The 6,356-nt window shown below is 43.8% G+C and overlaps 1 pseudogene; it reads right to left on the bottom strand.

Moving 5' to 3' along the window:
* Positions 1-481: 481 nt before the first annotated feature.
* On the bottom strand, positions 482-2,553 carry LOC149970190 (uncharacterized; annotated as a pseudogene).
* Positions 2,554-6,356: the final 3,803 nt, after the last annotated feature.

Here is a 6,356-nt window from a genome sequence, read left to right as displayed (position 1 = left end):
GTAACTCTGTATTGTTGTATGTGTCGAACTGCTTTGCTTTATCTTGGCCAGGTCACAGTTGTAAATGAGAACTTGTTCTCAACTAGCCTACCTGGTTAAATAAAGGTGTTCTCAACTAGCCTACCTGGTTAAATAAAGGTGAAATAAAAATAAATAAATGTCTTTCCTTCAAATCCTGGAAGACACATCTTATAGTGGTAAAGGACGAGTTGTATGAGTCCTGTTAGAATGGTAACATCTGAGCAATCCAGAGTATTGACGTTATTGAAACTGAGATCCAAGAAATGTAGAGTTGGGAGATTCCTCATGGCATTTGTTACAGAGTAAAGCTTGTTGTGGCTTAGTCTTAGATTTATCAGCTGCTTAATGGATCTGAATGACGACTCAAGACAGCTCAGACATATTGTCTGATAAATCAAGCTTGGTTTGGGGGTTGACTGCAGCAAATCCTCAGATACAAAACTGATGTAATTTTTTTTTCGGTCGAAGTACACTCGGAGTAGATATGTGACAGGCAATATTGCCCACTTTTATAGCAAAGGATGTCTTTCTCCCTAAATTAGAAAAAGTGCCCGAGATGTTAACGAAGAATTGGTGAAGCTTTGGAGTACCATACTCATATCGTCAAAAGATATCTGGACGCCACTCTGGTCTAGCAAGGATATGTCACCCAGAAAAGACTGCCAACATCCCATTCCATGCTTCCATTTTGGCCACAGTAGGAGAGGTTTAAATTCTGAAGGTTAGGACGAACATCTGCTGTGATGCCTGGAACCTTTCCAATGGATTCTGGGATACATCCAGCAGCCTCAGGCCTACGGACATGTTTGATATTTTCCTTAATTCCAACGAGGTAAATTTGTTCTTACAACTCCTCCTCCTCCTTCCAATTTGGTAAAATATAAGAGGGGTTGAACATCCTTTCGATCAGGTACTTTGTTGTTGGTTCAAGTTCACTACATGTCGATCCAGAGAGAGGCAGGAGAGGATGACCCAATAGTTGTGATTAGGTTGTCATCCAGGTGTAGCGCTGAGAGGTTGTCCCTGAAACACGTGGACTGAGATGGTGGTGAGTTGGTTATAGCCCAGGTCTGGCCTTTGCAGGGCCACATGGTGTAGAAAAGCTCTGTCTTCAACATGACAAATCACATTAGAGCAGTGGTTCCCAAACGTTTTATAGTCCCGAAGCCCTTCAAACATTCAACCTACAGCTGTACCCCTTCAAACATTCAACCTCCAGCTGTACCCCCTCTAGCACCAGGGTCAGCGCACTCTCAAATGTTTTTTTTTCTTCTCCCATCATTGTTAGTCTGCCACACACACACTATACAACACATTTATTAAACATAAGAATGAGTGTGAGTTTTTGTTGCAACCCGGCTCTTGGAAAGTGACAAAGAACTCTTATAGGACCAGAGCACAAATAATAATATAATAATAATAATCAATACTTTTGCTCTTAATTTAACCATCTTACATATAAATCCTTATTTTTTCATTGGAGAGAGTCTCAGTCTCATATCATTTTCCACACACAGTCTGTGCCTGTATTTAGTTTTCGAATAACAAATTAAGTTGTTTGTGTCATCCGTTTCGGGAAAGTACCTGTGTAAATACGCACCCAGCTCACTCAGGTACTTCGCTATATCACAATTTGACATTGTCCGTAAACTTGAATTAATTTGCACACCAAAAAATCATGTTAATTATTTGACTAGGCTACTTGTATTTGACATTGTGTTGTCATTTCGCTGAACACTAGATGGTTTAATTGTATTTTTTGGCAGTGAAACGAGGCTACTCAGGCGAGAAAAAAACCTCACCCAAATGTATAGCCCCGTTGGAAAATATAAATGTACTGTTTGAAAATGTGAAGGAAAAAAAAGATATATATATAAAAAAAAAAAATGTGAATCACATTTTTATTTGCGTACCCCCGACAGCATTGCGCACCTGCCTTAGGCTATAATTATAAGAGTTACAGTATAAGGCTATTTTTTGCACCTGAGCAAAACATGCAAACTTAAAATAGCTTGTCTATCCTGTATTGGTGGTGTTGATGTCAACTTAATGGTTGACTGTAAGAAGGTCATTCACCTAATCATTACTTAAAACGTTTGCCTAATGATAATAATACGTTACGAATATTTGGTTCAAATGGAGTAGAGGAACGTAGAAAAATTAGATCCATGTTTCGCAAAATTGTTCCATTCCAAGCCCAGCACACCTGATTCAACTCATCGACGGTTTGCTAATTCGTTTGGTGGAATCACGTGTGCTTGAACTTGAATTCACCAAATACTGTATGAAACGAGAAACGAGAAAAGAGATAAGAGAAAGAAAACATCTTCAGGGCAAATACGCTCAGAGAAAACACGGGCTGAAACAGGTACAAAATAGCTAATAGCTAATAGACGAAGCATACGCAGAAAAGTACCTCATAGTTACTGTAAAATATGGTGGTGGATCTTTGATGTCACGGGACTATTTTTGCTTACCTTTGCCATTGTTAAGGTCAACGGCATCATGAACGTTACCAAGTTCCCTGGACATTTCAGGCAAAAACATGGTTGCCTTTGCTAGCAGGCTGAAACAACAACAACATAACAATAAACTGCATTGTCTAAAGAAGATTCAGTCCCTTATACAAATGACCAAATGTACAGAAGGAATAGATTTACCCGTTTTCAATCATAGGGAAATATCAAACAGCCATGTACTATGGCGCTCACATCGTCTCAACTCCCCATTTAGCACATCTGAAACGTTTTAATTTGTGAAAGATAGATATCGAGGTTGTAATTGTCACGGATCCCTCTGGAACATTCATTACGCACGCCTGTCCCCTATTTCCGCTGATTAGTATTTGTATAAGTGGGCCCTTTGGTTTCCATTGGGCTGTCGATTATTGTTACAATGTCCGTTGGTGCGTGTGAGTACCTGTGCTGTGTTGTTTTTTATCTTTCGTGCCCTTGTGGATTGTGCAGATCATTACGGGGTCTGGTCCCGTGTGGTATCATTGCGCAGATTATTACGGGGTCTAGTCCCGTGTGGTATCATTGTGCGCGTGTGTTATTTATTCAAGGTACTCCTCACTCTTTTGTTTTGGGATTCTACCCTGTGTTTTTGTTACGTGTTTGTTTGGTCTTCGCCCCCGTGCTTTTACACGGCACGCCGTAGTTTGGGGCTTAATAAAAAAACTATTACGCATTCCTGTGCCTGTCTCCCGAATCCGTTCATACCAACATGACAGTAATAAATATTGCCTGCCACATATCTACCTGGAACACACTTCAACTGCAGTAGAGCCTGCTACAGATCGACATGGAACACACTTTAACTGCAGTAGAGCCTGCTACAGATCTACATGGAACACACTTCAACTGCAGTAGAGCCTGCTACAGATCGACATGGAACACACTTTAACTGCAGTAGAGCCTGCTACAGATCTACCTGGAACACACTTTAACTGCAGTAGAGCCTGCTACAGATCTACCTGGAACACACTTCAACTGCAGTAGAGCCTGCTACAGATCTACCTGGAACACACTTCAACTGCAGTAGAGCCTGCTACAGATCTACCTGGAACACACTTCAACTGCAGTAGAGCCTGCTACAGATCTACATGGAACACACTTCAACTGCAGTAGAGCCTGCTACAGATCGACATGGAACACACATGTCTGTCAGATAATGGTCCTATGTCTGTCAGATAATGGTCCTATGTCTGTCAGATAATGGTCCTATGTCTGTCAGATAATGGTCCTATGTCTGTCAGATAATGGTCCTATGTCTGTCAGATAATGGTCCTATGTCTGTCAGATAATGGTCCTATGTCGGTCAGATAATGGTCCTATGTCTGTCAGATAATGGTCCTATGTCTGTCAGATAATGGTCCTATGTCTGTCAGATAATGGTCCTATGTCATGTCTGTCAGATAATGGTCCTATGTCATGTCTGTCAGATAATGGTCCTATGTCGGTCAGATAATGGTCCTATGTCGGTCAGATAATGGTCCTATGTCTGTCAGATAATGGTCCTATGTCGGTCAGATAATGGTCCTATGTCTGTCAGATAATGGTCCTATGTCTGTCAGATAATGGTCCTATGTCTGTCAGATAATGGTCCTATGTCTGTCAGATAATCTTATCATGTCATCATTCTGAACTGTTGTAACCTCATGCATCTGCAAAAAACCCAGCCTTGCTCATGATTCTGTAGGACACCCATTGGTTTAATAATCATTTATTTACTAGCTAACTAAATAATAACACAGAATAAACATACACCCCTTACAGGAGACAAAGGTCCCTAGTGGACTGACAAAATATGATGGCTTGTTGAGAGAGAGAGAGAGAGAGAGAGAGAGAGAGAGAGAACACTTGGATACGCTTGGAAACTACTCTCACAGGAATCATAATACTTTGCACACCAACTATTTGGAATAATAAATCATGAATGCATTTACTTCTGAGTGCCCTTGTTCACAGTCTATCTCTGTCAGAACCAGGTCTTCTTAGGAAGGAGTTGGTTTGGCCTTTCAGCAGCACGCCTGTAAGGGTCCGGACCTCCCTCTTCTACTGTTGTTCACTCTGGGAGACAGCCAGCCGTGTCGACGATTCCCATTGGGGATGCTAGTCAGAGAATACAGTGATTTGAGACTCGTTGTCGGATGGGATGGTTTAGACCAGAGCCCTATTCCCTATATAGTGCACTACTTTAGACCAGAGCCCTATTCCCTATATAGTGCACTACTTTAGACCAGAGCCCTATTCCCTATATAGTGCACTACTTTAGACCAGAGCCCTATTCCCTATATAGTGCACTACTTTAGACCAGAGCCCTATTCCATACATAGTGCACTACTTTAGACCAGAGCCCTATTCCCTACATAGTGCACTACTTTAGACCAGAGCCCTATTCCATACATAGTCCACTACTTTAGACCAGAGCCCTATTCCCTACATAGTGCACTACTTTAGACCAGAGCCCTATTCCATACATAGTGCATTAATTTAGACCAGAGCCCTATTCCCTAAATAGTGCACTACTTTAGACCAGAGTCCTATTCCATACATAGTGCACTACTTTAGACCAGAGCCCTATTCCCTACATAGTGCACTACTTTAGACCAGAGCCCTATTCCATACATAGTGCACTACTTTAGACCAGAGCCCTATTGTCAGGTGCGTGAATGAGGACCCAAAAGCGAATTAACAAAACAGAGTTTCTTTAATGACGAAACACACGTAGGCTCAGATGGACAGGCAGATTCCGACAGGACAGGACAAGGTTGCAGCAAACACGACAATAGTCTGGTTCAGGCATGAGAAACACAAACAAGAATCCGACAAAGACAGAAGCAGAAACAGAGAGAGATATAGGGACCTAATCAGAGGGAAAAAGGGAACAGGTGGGAAAAGGGGTGACGAGGTAGTTAGGAGGAGACAAGGAACAGCTGGGGGAAAGAGGGGGAGAAAAGGTAACCTAATAACGACCAGCAGAGGGAGACAGGGTGAAGGGAAAGGACAGAAACAAGACACAACATGACAATACATGACAGTACCCCCCCACTCACCGAGCGCCTCCTGGCGCACTCGAGGAGGAAACCTGGCGGCAACGGAGGAAATCATCGATCAGCGCACGGTCCAGCACGTCCCGAGAGGGAACCCAACTCCTCTCCTCAGGACCTACCCCTCCCAATCTACTAGGTACTGATGACCACGGCCCCGAGGACGCATGTCCAAAATCCTACGGACCCTGTAGATGGGTGCGCCCTCGACAAGGATGGGGGGGGGGGGGGAGACAAGCGGGGGCGCGAAGAACGGGCTTGACACAGGAGACATGGAAGACCGGGTGGACGCGACGAAGATATCGCGGAAGAAGAAGTCGAACTGCGACAGGATTAATGATCTGAGCAATACGGAACGGACCAATGAACCGCGGGGTCAACTTGCGAGAAGCGGTCTTAAGGGGAAGGTTCTGAGTGGAGAGCCAAACTCTCTGACCGCGACAATATCTAGGACTCTTAGTTCTACGCTTATTAGCAGCCCTCACAGTCTGCGCCCTATAACGGCAAAGTGCAGACCTGACCCTCTTCCAGGTGCGCTCGCAACGTTGGACAAAAGCCTGAGCGGAGGGGACGCTGGACTCGGCGAACTGAGATGAGAACAGCGGAGGCTGGTACCCGAGGCTACTCTGAAAAGGAGATAGCCCGGTCGCAGACGAAGGAAGCGAGTTGTGGGCGTATTCTGCCCAGGGGAGCTGTTCTGACCAAGACGCAGGGTTGCGAAAAGAAAGACTGCGTAAGATGCGACCAATAGTCTGATTGGCCCGTTCTGCTTGACCGTTAGACT

This window comes from Oncorhynchus mykiss, chromosome 30, assembly GCF_057628025.1.
Source record: "Oncorhynchus mykiss isolate SJ-2025 chromosome 30, ASM5762802v1, whole genome shotgun sequence".
NCBI classification, from domain to species: domain Eukaryota; kingdom Metazoa; phylum Chordata; class Actinopteri; order Salmoniformes; family Salmonidae; genus Oncorhynchus; species Oncorhynchus mykiss.
The sequence above is the reverse complement of the archived record's forward strand: the minus strand, read 5'-3'. Positions and strand labels throughout refer to the sequence as shown.